Raw genomic sequence first — 18,878 nt, forward strand, 5'->3', positions numbered from 1 at the left:
TGTAGATATCCCCAATCCATGGAGCGAATAGGCCGAAACCACATGCCGAAAGGAGCCCGCTGAGATTGGCCAGGGGAAACAAACGTCCGTACGGGAGATGCCCACGGACAGAGCCTTGTTTAATGGATTCCTGACATTAGTTTGCAGCAGAGCATAACGTAGACGTTCAGCGACTGATTTTGTCACCTGGGACCCGTTTTCTCAAAGTCATGAGTTAGAAAACTAAGGAAAAAGGAGGTAAAATCCTAGAGGGAGCGTAAGCAACCTTAAAGGTAGAAAGAAACCAAAGTCTTAAGTCTCCAGAGACTCCATGGAAATAAAGATGGAAATTTAAAAAGAGATCTACAAAAAAAGAAGCCATTAAGTCGTTCCACCGAGAGAACCCACACTTATCCTACCTCAGTTTCCTTAAGGTTTAAGCTGAAAAACTCTGTAGATATCCCCAATACATGGAGCGAATAGGCTGAAACCACATGCCGAAAGGAGCTCGCTGAGATTGGCCAGGGGAAACAAACGTCCGTACGGGAGATGCCCACGGCCAGAGCCTTATCCAATGGATTCCTGACATTAGTTTGCAGCACAGCATATACCAGAGTCAATTACTTGTAAAGTAGACGGTCAGCGACTGATTTCGTCACCTGGGACCCGTTTGCCCAAAGTCATGAGTTAGTTGCAGCTGAAATGCGGACTGCAGCTTTCCCTCAATCACTGGCGCTACAACAAGGCCCCGAGTAGCCCATGCCTAAGGCCTATGGCTTTTAGATTGCAAACTCTTCCAGGTGCCGTGTTATTTCCTATACTTTCTGATTCCTTCTCTTGTGGAATAAAGTTTCGAATACAGTTCCCAGTTCACAGTCAGCCCTAGCACTCGTGATGTCGCCTCTGACAAGGACAGAGAAAGAGACACCCTTCCCTTTCTCCACACTGCTATCAGTACCTATTCTAAGGACTGGGACACATGTGAGATCCCCACTGGTGTCGGCTGGGGCAGCCAACATGCGCAACATGGCCGGTTAGCTCAGCTGGTTAGAGCGTGGTGCTAATAACGCCAAGGTCGCGGGCTCGATCCCCGTACGGGCCAGTCCGTCTCCTCTTTTTTGACCGTACCAGTCTCAAACTCCTTTTTCTCCCTACTGCCTAGATCTGGTGGGTGGAAATTGCTGCTGTCTTCATTTAAGCAGGTTACCGTGATGGCAATCACCATACCCATTCCTCGTTAGTATAGTGGTGAGTATCCCCGCCTGTCACGTGGGAGACCGGGGTTCGATTCCCTGACGGGGAGGCAATTATTTTCTTTGTGCACCAAAGAAAACTAAGGAAAAAGGAATCCAAAGTCTTAAGTCTCCAGAGTCTCCAGAGACTCCATGGAAATAAAGATGGAATTTTAAAACGAGATCTACAAAAAAAGAAGCCATTAAGTCGTTGCACAGAGAGAACCCACACTTATCCTACCTCAGTTTCCTTAAGGTTTAAGCTGAAAAACTCTGTAGATATCCCCAATCCATGGAGCGAATAGGCCGAAACCACATGCCGAAAGGAGCCCGCTGAGATTGGCCAGGAGAAACAAACGTCCGTACGGGAGATGCCCACGGACAGAGCCTTATGTAATGGATTCCTGACATTAGTTTGCAGCAGAACATAACGTAGACGTTCAGCGACTGATTTTGTCACCTGGGACCCGTTTTCCCAAAGTCATGAGTTAGAAAACTAAGGAAAAAGGAGGTAAAATCCTAGAGGGAGCGTAAGGAAAATTAAAGGTAGAAGGAATCCAAAGTCTTAAGTCTCCAGAGACTCCATGGAAATAAAGATGGAATTTTTTAAAAAGAGATCTACAAAAAAGAAAGCCATTAAGTCGTTGCACCGAGAGAACCCACACTTATCCTACCTCAGTTTCCTTAAGGTTTAAGCTGAAAAACTCTGTAGATATCCCCAATCCATGGAGCGAATAGGCCGAAACCACATGACGAAAGGAGCCCGCTGAGATTGGCCAGGGGAAACAAACGTCCGTACGGGAGATGCCCACGGACAGAGCCTTATTTAATGGATTCCTGACATTAGTTTGCAGCAGAGCATAACGTAGACGTTCAGCGACTGATTTTGTCACCTGGGACCCGTTTTCCCAAAGTCATGAGTTAGAAAACTAAGGAAAAAGGAGGTAAAATCCTAAAGGGAGCGTAAGGAACCTTAAAGGTAGAAAGAAATCAAAGTCTTAAGTCTCCAGAGACTCCATGGAAATAAAGATGGCAATTTAAAAAGAGATCTACAAAAAAAGAAGCCATTAAGTCGTTGCACCGAGAGAACCCACACTTATCCTACCTCAGTTTCCTTAAGGTTTAAGCTGAAAAACTCTGTAGATATCTCCAATCCATGGAGCGAATAGGCCGAAACCACATGCCGAAAGGAGCCCGCTGAGATTGGCCAGGGGAAACAAACGTCCGTACGGGAGATGCCCACGGCCAGAGCCTTATCCAATGGATTCCTGACATTAGTTTGCAGCACAGCATATACCAGAGTCAATAACTTGTAAAGTAGACGGTCAGCGACTGATTTCGTCACCTGGGACCCGTTTGCCCAAAGTCATGAGTTAGTTGCAGCTGAAATGCGGACTGCAGCTTTCCCTCAATCACTGGCGCTACAACAAGGCCCCGTGTAGCCCATGCCTAAGGCCTATGGCTTTTAGATTGCAAACTCTTCCAGGTGCCGTGTTATTTCCTATACTTTCTGATTCCTTCTCTTGTGGAATAAAGTTTCAAATACAGTTCCCAGTTCACAGTCAGCCCTAGCACTCGTGATGTCGCCTCTGACAAGGACAGAGAAAGAGACACCCTTCCCTTTCTCCACACTGCTATCAGTACCTATTCTAAGGACTGGGACACATGTGAGATCCCCACTGGTGTCGGCCGGGGCAGCCGACATGTGCAACATGGCCGGTTAGCTCAGCTGGTTAGAGCGTGGTGCTAATAATGCCAAGGTCGCGGGTTCGATACCCGTACGGGCCAGTCCGTCTCCTCTTTTTTGACCGTACCAGTCTCAAACTCCTTTTTCTCCCTACTGCCTAGATCTGGTGGGTGGAAATTGCTGCTGTCTTCATTTAAGCAGGTTACCGTGATGGCACGCACCCTACCCATTCCTCGTTAGTATAGTGGTGAGTATCCCCGCCTATCACGCGGAAGATCGGGGTTCGATTCCCCGACGGGGAGGCAATTGTTTTCTTTGTGCACCAAAGAAAACTCAGGAAAAAGGAATCCAAAGTCTTAGTCTCCAGAGTCCCCAGAGACTCCATGGAAATAAAGATGGAATTTTAAAAAGAGATCTACAAAAAAAGAAGCCATTAAGTCGTTGCACAGAGAGAACCCACACTTATCCTACCTCAGTTTCCTGAAGGTTTAAGCTGAAAAACTCTGTAGATATCCCCAATCCATGGAGCGAATAGGCCGAAACCACATGCCGAAAGGAGCCCGCTGAGATTGGCCAGGGGAAACAAACGTCCGTACGGGAGATGCCCACGGACAGAGCCTTATGTAATGGATTCCTGACATTAGTTTGCAGCAGAACATAACGTAGACGTTCAGCGACTGATTTTGTCACCTGGGATCCGTTTTCCCAAAGTCATGAGTTAGAAAACTAAGGAAAAAGGAGGTAAAATCCTAGAGGGAGCGTAAGGAAAATTAAAGGTAGAAGGAATCCAAAGTCTTAAGTCTCCAGAGACTCCATGGAAATAAAGATGGAATTTTTTAAAAAGAGATCTACAAAAAAGAAAGCCATTAAGTCGTTGCACCAAGAGAACCCACACTTATCCTACCTCAGTTTCCTTAAGGTTTAAGCTGAAAAACTCTGTAGATATCCCCAATCCATGGAGCGAATAGGCCGAAACCACATGCCGAAAGGAGCCCGCTGAGATTGGCCAGGGGAAACAAACGTCCGTACGGGAGATGCCCACGGACAGAGCCTTATTTAATGGATTCCTGACATTAGTTTGCAGCAGAGCATAACGTAGACGTTCAGCGACTGATTTTGTCACCTGGGACCCGTTTTCCCAAAGTCATGAGTTAGAAAACTAAGGAAAAAGTAGGTAAAATCCTAAAGGGAGCGTAAGGAACCTTAAAGGTAGAAAGAAACCAAAGTCTTAAGTCTCCAGAGACTCCATGGAAATAAAGATGGAAATTTAAAAAGAGATCTACAAAAAAAGAAGCCATTAAGTCGTTGCACCGAGAGAACCCACACTTATCCTACCTCAGTTTCCTTAAGGTTTAAGCTGAAAAACTCTGTAGATATCCCCAATCCATGGAGCGAATAGGCCGAAACCACATGCCGAAAGGAGCCCGCTGAGATTGGCCAGGGGAAACAAACGTCCGTACGGGAGATGCCCACGGACAGAGCCTTATTTAATGGATTCCTGACATTAGTTTGCAGCAGAGCATAACGTAGACGTTCAGCGACTGATTTTGTCACCTGGGACCCGTTTTCCCAAAGTCATGAGTTAGAAAACTAAGGAAAAAGGAGGTAAAATCCTAGAGGGAGCGTAAGGAACCTTAAAGGTAGAAAGAAACCAAAGTCATAAGTCTCCAGAGACTCCATGGAAATAAAGATGGAAATTTAAAAAGAGATCTACAAAAAAAAAGCCATTAAGTCGTTGCACCGAGAGAACCCACACTTATCCTACCTCAGTTTCCTTAAGGTTTAAGCTGAAAAACTCTGTAGATATCCCCAATCCATGGAGCGAATAGGCCGAAACCACATGCCGAAAGGAGCCCGCTGAGATTGGCCAGGGGAAACAAACGTCCGTACGGGAGATGCCCACGGCCAGAGCCTTATCCAATGGATTCCTGACATTAGTTTGCAGCACAGCATATACCAGAGTCAATAACTTGTAAAGTAGACGGTCAGCGACTGATTTCGTCACCTGGGACCCGTTTGCCCAAAGTCATGAGTTAGTTGCAGCTGAAATGCGGACTGCAGCTTTCCCTCAATCACTGGCGCTACAACAAGGCCCCGTGTAGCCGATGACTAAGGCCTATGGCTTTTAGATTGCAAACTCTTCCAGGTGCCGTGTTATTTCCTATACTTTCTGATTCCTTCTCTTGTGGAATAAAGTTTCGAATACAGTTCCCAGTTCACAGTCAGCCTTAGCACTCGTGATGTCGCCTCTGACAAGGACAGAGAAAGAGACACCCTTCCCTTTCTCCACACTGCTATCAGTACCTATTCTAAGGACTGGGACACATGTGAGATCCCCACTGGTGTCGGCCGGGGCAGCCGACATGCGCAACATGGCCGGTTAGCTCAGCTGGTTAGAGCGTGGTGCTAATAACGCTAAGGTCGCGGGTTCGATCACCGTAGGGGCCAGTCCGTCTCCTCTTTTTTGACCGTACCAGTCTCAAACTCCTTTTTCTCCCTACTGCCTAGATCTGGTGGGTGGAAATTGCTGTGGTCTTCATTTAAGCAGGTTACCGTGATGGCAAGCACCAAACCCATTCCTCGTTAGTATAGTGGTGAGTATCCCCGCCTGTCACGCGGGAGACCGGGGAGGCAATTGTTTTCTTTGTGCACCAAAGAAAACTCAGGAAAAAGGAATCCAAAGTCTTAAGTCTCCAGAGTCTCCAGAGACTCCATGGAAATAAAGATGGAATTTTAAAAAGAGATCTACAAAAAAAGAAGCCATTAAGTCGTTGCACAGAGAGAACCCACACTTATCCTACCTCAGTTTCCTGAAGGTTTAAGCTGAAAAACTCTGTAGATATCCCCAATCCATGGAGCGAATAGGCCGAAACCACATGACGAAAGGAGCCCGCTGAGATTGGCCAGGGGAAACAAACGTCCGTACGGGAGATGCCCACGGACAGAGCCTTATTTAATGGATTCCTGACATTAGTTTGCAGCAGAGCATAACGTAGACGTTCAGCGACTGATTTTGTCACCTGGGACCCGTTTTCCCAAAGTCATGAGTTAGAAAACTAAGGAAAAAGGAGGTAAAATCTTAGAGGAAGCGTAAGGAACCTTAAAGGTAGAAAGAAACCAAAGTCTTAAGTCTCCAGAGACTCCATGGAAATGAAGATGGAAATTTAAAAAGAGATCTACAAAAAAAGAAGCCATTAAGTCGTTGCACAGAGAGAACCCACACTTATCCTACCTCAGTTTCCTGAAGGTTTAAGCTGAAAAACTCTGTAGATATCCCCAATCCATGGAGCGAATAGGCCGAAACCACATGCCGAAAGGAGCCCGCTGAGATTGGCCAGGGGAAACAAACGTCCGTACGGGAGATGCCCACGGACAGAGCCTTATTTAATGGATTCCTGACATTAGTTTGCAGCAGAGCATAACGTAGACGTTCAGCGACTGATTTTGTCACCTGGGACCCGTTTTCCCAAAGTCATGAGTTAGAAAACTAAGGAAAAAGGAGGTAAAATCCTAGAGGGAGCGTAAGGAACCTTAAAGGTAGAAAGAAACCAAAGTCTTAAGTCTCCAGAGACTCCATGGAAATAAAGATGGAAATTTAAAAAGAAATCTACAAAAAAAGAAGCCATTAAGTCGTTGCACCGAGAGAACCCACACTTATCCTACCTCAGTTTCCTTAAGGTTTAAGCTGAAAAACTCTGTAGATATCCCCAATCCATGGAGCGAATAAGCCGAAACCACATGCCGAAAGGAGCCCGCTGAGATTGGCCAGGGGAAACAAACGTCCTCACGGGAGATGCCCACGGCCAGAGCCTTATCCAATGGATTCCTGACATTAGTTTGCAGCACAGCATATAACAGAGTCAATAACTTGTAAAGTAGACGGTCAGCGACTGATTTCGTCACCTGGGACCCGTTTGCCCAAAGTCATGAGTTAGTTGCAGCTGAAATGCGGACTGCAGCTTTCCCTCAATCACTGGCGCTACAACAAGGCCCCGTGTAGCCCATGCCTAAGGCCTATGGCTTTTAGATTGCAAACTCTTCCAGGTGCCGTGTTATTTCCTATACTTTCTGATTCCTTCTCTTGTGGAATAAAGTTTCGAATACAGTTCCCAGTTCACAGTCAGCCCTAGCACTCGTGATGTCGCCTCTGACAAGGACAGAGAAAGAGACACCCATCCCTTTCTCCACACTGCTATCAGTACCTATTCTAAGGACTGGGACACATGTGAGATCCCCACTGGTGTCGGCCGGGGCAGCCGACATGCGCAACATGGCCGGTTAGCTCGGCTGGTTAGAGCGTGATGCTAATAACGCCAAGGTCGCGGGTTCGATCCCAGTACGGGCCAGTCCGTCTCCTCTTTTTTGACCGTACCAGTCTCAAACTCCTTTTTCTCCCTACTGCCTAGATCTGGTGGGTGGAAATTGCTGCTGTCTTCATTTAAGCAGGTTACCGTGACAGCACCATACCCATTCATCGTTAGTATAGTGGTGAGTATCCCCGCCTGTCACGCGGGAGACCGGTGTTCTATTCCCTGACGGGGAGGCAATTGTTTTCTTTGTGCACCAAAGAAAACTCAGGAAAAAGGAATCCAAAGTCTTAACACTCCAGAGTCTCCCGAGACTCCATGGAAATAAAGATGGAATTTTAAAAAGAGATCTACAAAAAAAGAAGCCATTAAGTCATTGCACAGAGAGAACCCACACTTATCCTACCTCAGTTTCCTGAAGGTTTAAGCTGAAAAACTCTGTAGATATCCCCAATCCATGGAGCGAATAGGCCGAAACCACATGACGAAAGGAGCCCGCTGAGATTGGACAGGGGAAACAAACGTCCGTACGGGAGATGCTCACGGACAGAGCCTTATTTAATGGATTCCTGACATTAGTTTGCAGCAGAGCATAATGTAGACGTTCAGCGACTGATTTTGTCACCTGGGACCCGTTTTCCCAAAGTCATGAGTTAGAAAACTAAGGAAAAAGGAGGTAAAATCCTAGAGGGAGCGTAAGGAAACTTAAAGGTAGAAGGAATCCAAAGTCTTAAGTCTCCAGAGACTCCATGGAAATAAAGATGGAATTTTTTAAAAAGAGATCTACAAAAAAAGAAGCCATTAAGTCGTTGCACCGAGAGAACCCACACTTATCCTACCTCAGTTTCCTTAAGGTTTAAGCTGAAAAACTCTGTAGATATCCCCAATCCATGGAGCGAATAGGCCGAAACCACATGCCGAAAGGAGCCCGCTGAGATTGGCCAGGGGAAACAAACGTCCGTACGGGAGATGCCCACGGACAGAGCCTTATTTAATGGATTCCTGACATTAGTTTGCAGCAGAGCATAACGTAGACGTTCAGCGACTGATTTTGTCACCTGGGACCCGTTTTCCCAAAGTCATGAGTTAGAAAACTAAGGAAAAAGGAGGTAAAATCCTAGAGGGAGCGTAAGGAACCTTAAAGGTAGAAAGAAACCAAAGTCTTAAGTCTCCAGAGACTCCATGGAAATAAAGATGGAAATTTAAAAAGAGATCTACAAAAAAAGAAGCCATTAAGTCGTTGCACCGAGAGAACCCACACTCATCCTACCTCAGTTTCCTTAAGGTTTAAGCTGAAAAACTCTGTAGATATCCCCAATCCATGGAGCGAATAGGCCAAAACCACATGCCGAAAGGAGCCCGCTGAGATTGGCCAGGGGAAACAAACGTCCGTACGGGAGATGCCCGCGGCCAGAGCCTTATCCAATGGATTCCTGACATTAGTTTTCAGCACAGCATATACCAGCGTCAATAACTTGTAAAGTAGACGGTCAGCGACTGATTTCGTCACCTGGGACCCGTTTGCCCAAAGTCATGAGTTAGTTGCAGCTGAAATGCGGACTGCAGCTTTCCCTTTAATGGATTCCTGACATTAGTTTGCAGCAGAGCATAACGTAGACGTTTTCCCAAAGTCATGAGTTAGAAAACTAAGGAAAAAGGACATTAGTTTGCAGCACAGCATATACCAGAGTCAATAACTTGTAAAGTAGACGGTCAGCGACTGATTTCGTCACCTGGGACCCGTTTGCCCAAAGTCATGAGTTAGTTGCAGCTGAAATGCGGACTGCAGCTTTCCCTCAATCACTGGCGCTACAACAAGGCCCCGTGTAGCCCATGCCTAAGGCCTATGGCTTTTAGATTGCAAACTCTTCCAGGTGCCGTGTTATTTCCTATACTTTCTGATTCCTTCTCTTGTGGAATAAAGTTTCGAATACAGTTCCCAGTTCACAGTCAGCCCTAGCACTCGTGATGTCGCCTCTGACAAGGACAGAGAAAGAGACACCCTTCCCTTTCTCCACACTGCTATCAGTACCTATTCTAAGGACTGGGACACATGTGAGATCCCCACTGGTGTCGGCCGGGGCAGCCGACATGCGCAACATGGCCGGTTAGCTCGGCTGGTTAGAGCGTGGTGCTAATAACGCCAAGGTCGCGGGTTCGATCCCAGTACGGGCCAGTCCGTCTCCTCTTTTTTGACCGTATCAGTCTCAAACTCCTTTTTCTCCCTACTGCCTAGATCTGGTGGGTGGAAATTGCTGCTGTCTTCATTTAAGCAGGTTACTGTGACAGCACCATACCCATTCATCGTTAGTATAGTGGTGAGTATCCCCGCCTGTCACGCGGGAGACCGGGGTTCGATTCCCTGACGGGGAGGCAATTGTTTTCTTTGTGCACCAAAGAAAACTCAGGAAAAAGGAATCCAAAGTCTTAACACTCCAGAGTCTCCCGAGACTCCATGGAAATAAAGATGGAATTTTAAAAAGAGATCTACAAAAAAAGAAGCCATTAAGTCATTGCACAGAGAGAACCCACACTTATCCTACCTCAGTTTCCTGAAGGTTTAAGCTGAAAAACTCTGTAGATATCCCCAATCCATGGAGCGAATAGGCCGAAACCACATGACGAAAGGAGCCCGCTGAGATTGGACAGGGGAAACAAACGTCCGTACGGGAGATGCTCACGGACAGAGCCTTATTTAATGGATTCCTGACATTAGTTTGCAGCAGAGCATAACGTAAACGTTCAGCGACTGATTTTGTCACCTGGGACCCGTTTTCCCAAAGTCATGAGTTAGAAAACTAAGGAAAAAGGAGGTAAAATCCTAGAGGGAGCGTAAGGAACCTTAAAGGTAGAAGGAATCCAAAGTCTTAAGTCTCCAGAGACTCCATGGAAATAAAGATGGCATTTTTTAAAAAGAGATCTACAAAAAAAGAAGCCATTAAGTCGTTGCACCGAGAGAACCCACACTTATCCTACCTCAGTTTCCTTAAGGTTTAAGCTGAAAAACTCTGTAGATATCCCCAATCCATGGAGCGAATAGGCCGAAATCACATGCCGAAAGGAGCCCGCTGAGATTGGCCAGGGGAAACAAACGTCCGTACGGGAGATGCCCACGGACAGAGCCTTATTTAATGGATTCCTGACATTAGTTTGCAGCAGAGCATAACGTAGACGTTCAGCGACTGATTTTGTCACCTGGGACCCGTTTTCCCAAAGTCATGAGTTAGAAAACTAAGGAAAAAGGAGGTAAAATCCTAGAGGGAGCGTAAGGAACCTTAAAGGTAGAAAGAAACCAAAGTCTTAAGTCTCCAGAGACTCCATGGAAATAAAGATGGAAATTTAAAAAGAGATCTACAAAAAAAGAAGCCATTAAGTCGTTGCACCGAGAGAACCCACACTCATCCTACCTCAGTTTCCTTAAGGTTTAAGCTGAAAAACTCTGTAGATATCCCCAATCCATGGAGCGAATAGGCCGAAACCACATGCCGAAAGGAGCCCGCTGAGATTGGCCAGGGGAAACAAACGTCCGTACGGGAGATGCCCGCGGCCAGAGCCTTATCCAATGTATTCCTGACATTAGTTTTCAGCACAGCATATACCAGCGTCAATAACTTGTAAAGTAGACGGTCAGCGACTGATTTCGTCACCTGGGACCCGTTTGCCCAAAGTCATGAGTTAGTTGCAGCTGAAATGCGGACTGCAGCTTTCCCTCAATCACTGGCGCTACAACAAGGCCCCGTGTAGCCCATGCCTAAGGCCTATGGCTTTTAGATTGCAAACTCTTCCAGGTGCCGTGTTATTTCCTATACTTTCTGATTCCTTCTCTTGTGGAATAAAGTTTCGAATACAGTTCCCAGTTCACAGTCAGCCCTAGCACTTGTGATGTCGCCTCTGACAAGGACAGAGAAAGAGAGACCCTTCCCTTTCTCCACACTGCTATCAGTACCTATTCTAAGGACTGGGACACATGTGAGATCCCCACTGGTGTCGGCCGGGGCAGCTGACATGCGCAGCATGGCCGGTTAGCTCAGCTGGTTAGAGCGTGGTGCCAATAACGCCAAGATCGCGGGCTCGATCCCCATACAGGCCAGTCCGTCTCCTCTTTTTTGACCGTACCAGTCTCAAACTCCTTTTTCTCCCTACTGCCTAGATCTGGTGGGTGGAAATTGCTGCTGTCTTCATTTAAGCAGGTTACCGTGATGGCAAGCACCATACCCATTCCTCGTTAGTATAGTGGTGAGTATCCCCGCCTGTCACGCGGGAGACCGGGGTTCGATTCCCTGACGGGGAGGCAATTGTTTTCTTTGTGCACCAAAGAAAACTCAGGAAAAAGGAATCCAAAGTCTTAAGTCTCCAGAGTCTCCAGAGACTCCATGGAAATAAAGATGGAATTTTAAAAAGAGATCTAAAAAAAAAGAAGCCATTAAGTCGTTGCACAGAGAGAACCCACACTTATCCTACCTCAGTTTCCTGAAGGTTTAAGCTGAAAAACTCTGTAGATATCCCCAATCCATGGAGCGAATAGGCCGAAACCACATGCCGAAAGGAGCCCGCTGAGATTGGCCAGGGGAAACAAACGTCCGTACGGGAGATGCCCACGGACAGAGCCTTATTTAATGGATTCCTGACATTAGTTTGCAGCAGAACATAACGTAGACGTTCAGCGACTGATTTTGTCACCTGGGACCCGTTTGCCCAAAGTCATGAGTTAGTTGCAGCTGAAATGCGGACTGCAGCTTTCCCTCAATCACTGGCGCTACAACAAGGCCCCGTGTAGCCCATGCCTAAGGCCTATGGCTTTTAGATTGCAAACTCTTCCAGGTGCCGTGTTATTTCCTATACTTTCTGATTCCTTCTCTTGTGGAATAAAGTTTCGAATACAGTTCCCAGTTCACAGTCAGCCCTAGCACTCGTGATGTCGCCTCTGACAAGGACAGAGAAAGAGACACCCTTCCCTTTCCCCACACTGCTATCAGTACCTATTCTAAGGACTGGGACACATGTGAGATCCCCACTGGTGTCGGCCGGGGCAGCCGACATGCGCAACATGGCCGGTTAGCTCGGCTGGTTAGAGCGTGGTGTTAATAACGCCAAGGTCGCGGGTTCGATCCCAGTACGGGCCAGTCCGTCTCCTCTTTTTTGACCGTACCAGTCTCAAACTCCTTTTTCTCCCTACTGCCTAGATCTGGTGGGTGGAAATTGCTGCTGTCTTCATTTAAGCAGGTTACCGTGACAGCACCATACCCATTCATCGTTAGTATAGTGGTGAGTATCCCCGCCTGTCACGAGGGAGACCGGGGTTCGATTCCCTGACGGGGAGGCAATTGTTTTCTTTGTGCACCAAAGAAAACTCAGGAAAAAGGAATCCAAAGTCTTAACACTCCAGAGTCTCCCGAGACTCCATGGAAATAAAGATGGAATTTTAAAAAGAGATCTACAAAAAAAGAAGCCATTAAGTCATTGCACAGAGAGAACCCACACTTATCCTACCTCAGTTTCCTGAAGGTTTAAGCTGAAAAACTCTGTAGATATCCCCAATCCATGGAGCGAATAGGCCGAAACCACATGACAAAAGGAGCCCGCTGAGATTGGCCAGGGGAAACAAACGTCCGTACGGGAGATGCTCACGGACAGAGCCTTATTTAATGGATTCCTGACATTAGTTTGCAGCAGAGCATAACGTAGACGTTCAGCGACTGATTTTGTCACCTGGGACCCGTTTTCCCAAAGTCATGAGTTAGAAAACTAAGGAAAAAGGAGGTAAAATCCTAGAGGGAGCGTAAGGAAACTTAAAGGTAGAAGGAATCCAAAGTCTTAAGTCTCCAGAGACTCCATGGAAATAAAGATGGAATTTTTTAAAAAGAGATCTACAAAAAAAGAAGCCATTAAGTCGTTGCACAGAGAGAACCCACACTTATCCTACCTCAGTTTCCTTAAGGTTTAAGCTGAAAAACTCTGTAGATATCCCCAATCCATGGAGCGAATAGGCCGAAACCACATGCCGAAAGGAGCCCGCTGAGATTGGCCAGGGGAAACAAACGTCCGTACGGGAGATGCCCACGGACAGAGCCTTATTTAATGGATTCCTGACATTAGTTTGCAGCAGAGCATAACGTAGACGTTCAGCGACTGATTTTGTCACCTGGGACCCGTTTTCCCAAAGTCATGAGTTAGAAAACTAAGGAAAAAGGAGGTAAAATCCTAGAGGGAGCGTAAGGTACCTTAAAGGTAGAAAGAAACCAAAGTCTTAAGTCTCCAGAGACTCCATGGAAATAAAGATGGAAATTTAAAAAGAGATCTACAAAAAAAGAAGCCATTAAGTCGTTGCACCGAGAGAACCCACACTCATCCTACCTCAGTTTCCTTAAGGTTTAAGCTGAAAAACTCTGTAGATATCCCCAATCCATGGAGCGAATAGGCCAAAACCACATGCCGAAAGGAGCCCGCTGAGATTGGCCAGGGGAAACAAACGTCCGTACGGGAGATGCCCGCGGCCAGAGCCTTATCCAATGGATTCCTGACATTAGTTTTCAGCACAGCATATACCAGCGTCAATAACTTGTAAAGTAGACGGTCAGCGACTGATTTCGTCACCTGGGACCCGTTTGCCCAAAGTCATGAGTTAGTTGCAGCTGAAATGCGGACTGCAGCTTTCCCTTTAATGGATTCCTGACATTAGTTTGCAGCAGAGCATAACGTAGACGTTTTCCCAAAGTCATGAGTTAGAAAACTAAGGAAAAAGGACATTAGTTTGCAGCACAGCATATACCAGAGTCAATAACTTGTAAAGTAGACGGTCAGCGACTGATTTCGTCACCTGGGACCCGTTTGCCCAAAGTCATGAGTTAGTTGCAGCTGAAATGCGGACTGCAGCTTTCCCTCAATCACTGGCGCTACAACAAGGCCCCGTGTAGCCCATGCCTAAGGCCTATGGCTTTTAGATTGCAAACTCTTCCAGGTGCCGTGTTATTTCCTATACTTTCTGATTCCTTCTCTTGTGGAATAAAGTTTCGAATACAGTTCCCAGTTCACAGTCAGCCCTAGCACTCGTGATGTCGCCTCTGACAAGGACAGAGAAAGAGACACCCTTCCCTTTCTCCACACTGCTATCAGTACCTATTCTAAGGACTGGGACACATGTGAGATCCCCACTGGTGTCGGCCGGGGCAGCCGACATGCGCAACATGGCCGGTTAGCTCGGCTGGTTAGAGCGTGGTGCTAATAACGCCAAGGTCGCGGGTTCGATCCCAGTACGGGCCAGTCCGTCTCCTCTTTTTTGACCGTATCAGTCTCAAACTCCTTTTTCTCCCTACTGCCTAGATCTGGTGGGTGGAAATTGCTGCTGTCTTCATTTAAGTAGGTTACCGTGACAGCACCATACCCATTCATCGTTAGTATAGTGGTGAGTATCCCCGCCTGTCACGCGGGAGACCGGGGTTCGATTCCCTGACGGGGAGGCAATTGTTTTCTTTGTGCACCAAAGAAAACTCAGGAAAAAGGAATCCAAAGTCTTAACACTCCAGAGTCTCCCGAGACTCCATGGAAATAAAGATGGAATTTTAAAAAGAGATCTACAAAAAAAGAAGCCATTAAGTCATTGCACAGAGAGAACCCACACTTATCCTACCTCAGTTTCCTGAAGGTTTAAGCTGAAAAACTCTGTAGATATCCCCAATCCATGGAGCGAATAGGCCGAAACCACATGACGAAAGGAGCCCGCTGAGATTGGACAGGGGAAACAAACGTCCGTACGGGAGATGCTCACGGACAGAGCCTTATTTAATGGATTCCTGACATTAGTTTGCAGCAGAGCATAACGTAAACGTTCAGCGACTGATTTTGTCACCTGGGACCCGTTTTCCCAAAGTCATGAGTTAGAAAACTAAGGAAAAAGGAGGTAAAATCCTAGAGGGAGCGTAAGGAACCTTAAAGGTAGAAGGAATCCAAAGTCTTAAGTCTCCAGAGACTCCATGGAAATAAAGATGGAAATTTAAAAAGAGATCTACAAAAAAAGAAGCCATTAAGTCGTTGCACCGAGAGAACCCACACTCATCCTACCTCAGTTTCCTTAAGGTTTAAGCTGAAAAACTCTGTAGATATCCCCAATCCATGGAGCGAATAGGCCGAAACCACATGACGAAAGGAGCCCGCTGAGATTGGACAGGGGAAACAAACGTCCGTACGGGAGATGCTCACGGACAGAGCCTTATTTAATGGATTCCTGACATTAGTTTGCAGCAGAGCATAACGTAAACGTTCAGCGACTGATTTTGTCACCTGGGACCCGTTTTCCCAAAGTCATGAGTTAGAAAACTAAGGAAAAAGGAGGTAAAATCCTAGAGGGAGCGTAAGGAAACTTAAAGGTAGAAGGAATCCAAAGTTTTAAGTCTCCAGAGACTCCATGGAAATAAAGTTGGCATTTTTTAAAAAGAGATCTACAAAAAAAGAAGCCATTAAGTCGTTGCACCGAGAGAACCCACACTTATCCTACCTCAGTTTCCTTAAGGTTTAAGCTGAAAAACTCTGTAGATATCCCCAATCCATGGAGCGAATAGGCCGAAACCACATGCCGAAAGGAGCCCGCTGAGATTGGCCAGGGGAAACAAACGTCCGTACGGGAGATGCCCACGGACAGAGCCTTATTTAATGGATTCCTGACATTAGTTTGCAGCAGAGCATAACGTAGACGTTCAGCGACTGATTTTGTCACCTGGGACCCGTTTTCCCAAAGTCATGAGTTAGAAAACTAAGGAAAAAGGAGGTAAAATCCTAGAGGGAGCGTAAGGAACCTTAAAGGTAGAAAGAAACCAAAGTCTTAAGTCTCCAGAGACTCCATGGAAATAAAGATGGAAATTTAAAAAGAGATCTACAAAAAAAGAAGCCATTAAGTCGTTGCACCGAGAGAACCCACACTCATCCTACCTCAGTTTCCTTAAGGTTTAAGCTGAAAAACTCTGTAGATATCCCCAATCCATGGAGCGAATAGGCCGAAACCACATGCCGAAAGGAGCCCGCTGAGATTGGCCAGGGGAAACAAACGTCCGTACGGGAGATGCCCGCGGCCAGAGCCTTATCCAATGGATTCCTGACATTAGTTTTCAGCACAGCACATACCAGCGTCAATAACTTGTAAAGTAGACGGTCAGCGACTGATTTCGTCACCTGGGACCCGTTTGCCCAAAGTCATGAGTTAGTTGCAGCTGAAATGCGGACTGCAGCTTTCCCTCAATCACTGGCGCTACAACAAGGCCCCGTGTAGCCCATGCCTAAGGCCTATGGCTTTTAGATTGCAAACTCTTCCAGGTGCCGTGTTATTTCCTATACTTTCTGATTCCTTCTCTTGTGGAATAAAGTTTCGAATACAGTTCCCAGTTCACAGTCAGCCCTAGCACTTGTGATGTCGCCTCTGACAAGGACAGAGAAAGAGAGACCCTTCCCTTTCTCCACACTGCTATCAGTACCTATTCTAAGGACTGGGACACATGTGAGATCCCCACTGGTGTCGGCCGGGGCAGCTGACATGCGCAGCATGGCCGGTTAGCTCAGCTGGTTAGAGCGTGGTGCCAATAACGCCAAGATCGCGGGCTCGATCCCCGTACGGGCCAGTCCGTCTCCTCTTTTTTGACCGTACCAGTCTCAAACTCCTTTTTCTCCCTACTGCCTAGATCTGGTGGGTGGAAATTGCTGCTGTCTTCATTTAAGCAGGTTACCGTGATGGCAAGCACCATACCCATTCCTCGTTAGTATAGTGGTGAGTATCCCCGCCTGTCACGCGGGAGACCGGGGTTCGATTCCCTGACGGGGAGGCAATTGTTTTCTTTGTGCACCAAAGAAAACTCAGGAAAAAGGAATCCAAAGTCTTAAGTCTCCAGAGTCTCCAGAGACTCCATGGAAATAAAGATGGAATTTTAAAAAGAGATCTACAAAAAAAGAAGCTATTAAGTCGTTGCACAGAGAGAACCCACACTTATCCTACCTCAGTTTCCTGAAGGTTTAAGCTGAAAAACTCTGTAGATATCCCCAATCCATGGAGCGAATAGGCCGAAACCACATGCCGAAAGGAGCCCGCTGAGATTGGCCAGGGGAAACAAACGTCCGTACGGGAGATGCCCACGGACAGAGCCTTATTTAATGGATTCCTGACATTAGTTTGCAGCAGAACATAACGTAGACGTTCAGCGACTGATTTTGTCACCTGGGACCCGTTTTCCCAAAGTCATGAGTTAGAAAACTAAGGAAAAAGGAGGTAAAATCCTAGAGGGAGCGTAAGGAAACTTAAAGGTAGAAGGAATCCAAAGTCTTAAGTCTCCAGAGACTCCATGGAAATAAAGATGGAATTTTTTAAAAAGAGATCTACAAAAAAAGAAGCCATTAAGTCGTTGCACCGAGAGAACCCACACTTATCCTACCTCAGTTTCCTTAAGGTTTAAGCTGAAAAACTCTGTAGATATCCCCAATCCATGGAGCGAATAGGCCGAAAACACATGCCGAAAGGAGCCCGCTGAGATTGGCCAGGGGAAACAAACGTCCGTACGGGAGATGCCCACGGACAGAGCCTTATTTAATGGATTCCTGACATTAGTTTGCAGCAGAGCATAACGTAGACGTTCAGCGACTGATTTTGTCATCTGGGACCCGTTTTCCCAAAGTCATGAGTTAGAAAACTAAGGAAAAAGGAGGTAAAATCCTAGAGGGAGCGTAAGGAAACTTAAAGGTAGAAGGAATCCAAAGTCTTAAGTCTCCAGAGACTCCATGGAAATAAAGATGGAATTTTTTAAAAAGAGATCTACAAAAAAAGAAGCCATTAAGTCGTTGCACCGAGAGAACCCACACTTATCCTACCTCAGTTTCCTTAAGGTTTAAGCTGAAAAACTCTGTAGATATCCCCAATCCATGGAGCGAATAGGCCGAAAACACATGCCGAAAGGAGCCCGCTGAGATTGGCCAGGGGAAACAAACGTCCGTACGGGAGATGCCCACGGCCAGAGCCTTATCCAATGGATTCCTGACATTAGTTTGCAGCACAGCATATACCAGAGTCAATAACTTGTAAAGTAGACGGTCAGCGACTGATTTCGTCACCTGGGACCCGTTTGCCCAAAGTCATGAGTTAGTTGCAGCTGAAATGCGGACTGCAGCTTTCCCTCAATCACTGGCGCTACAACAAGGCCCCGTGTAGCCCATGCCTAAGGCCTATGGCTTTTAGATTGCAAACTCTTCCAGGTGCCGTGTTATTTCCTATACTTTCTGATTCCTTCTCTTGTGGAATTAAGTTTCGAATACAGTTCCCAGTTCACTGTCAGCCCTAGCACTTGTGATGTCGCCTCTGACAAGGACAGAGAAAGAGACACCCTTCCCTTTCTCCACACTGCTATCAGTACCTATTCTAAGGACTGGGACACATGTGAGATCCCCACTGGTGTCGGCCGGGGCAGCCGACATGCGCAACATGGCCGGTTAGCTCAGCTGGTTAGAGCTTGGTGCTAATAATGCCAAGGTCGCGGGTTCGATCCCCGTACGGGCCAGTCCGTCTCCTCTTTTTTTGACCGTACCAGTCTCAAACTCCTTTTTCTCCCTACTGCCTAGATCTGGTGGGTGGAAATTGCTGCTGTCTTCATTTAAGCAGGTTACCGTGATGGCAAGCACCATACCCATTCCTCGTTAGTATAGTGG

The 18,878-nt window shown here is 46.7% G+C and overlaps 3 non-coding genes across 3 annotated transcripts; all 3 read left to right on the forward strand.

The window, feature by feature from the left end:
- The first annotated feature begins 3,128 nt into the window (after positions 1–3,128).
- On the forward strand, positions 3,129–3,200 carry TRNAD-AUC (transfer RNA aspartic acid (anticodon AUC)). Its single transcript has one exon. It is a non-coding gene; the product is annotated as a tRNA-Asp (tRNA).
- An 8,224-nt stretch (positions 3,201–11,424) lies between these two features.
- Positions 11,425–11,496, forward strand: TRNAD-GUC (transfer RNA aspartic acid (anticodon GUC)). The gene has a single exon. It is a non-coding gene; the product is annotated as a tRNA-Asp (tRNA).
- Positions 11,497–16,939: 5,443 nt separating this feature from the next.
- TRNAD-GUC (transfer RNA aspartic acid (anticodon GUC)) lies at positions 16,940–17,011 on the forward strand. Its single transcript has one exon. It is a non-coding gene; the product is annotated as a tRNA-Asp (tRNA).
- Positions 17,012–18,878: the final 1,867 nt, after the last annotated feature.

The sequence above is a fragment of the Hyla sarda genome, unplaced genomic scaffold, assembly GCF_029499605.1.
Source record: "Hyla sarda isolate aHylSar1 unplaced genomic scaffold, aHylSar1.hap1 scaffold_205, whole genome shotgun sequence".
NCBI classification, from domain to species: domain Eukaryota; kingdom Metazoa; phylum Chordata; class Amphibia; order Anura; family Hylidae; genus Hyla; species Hyla sarda.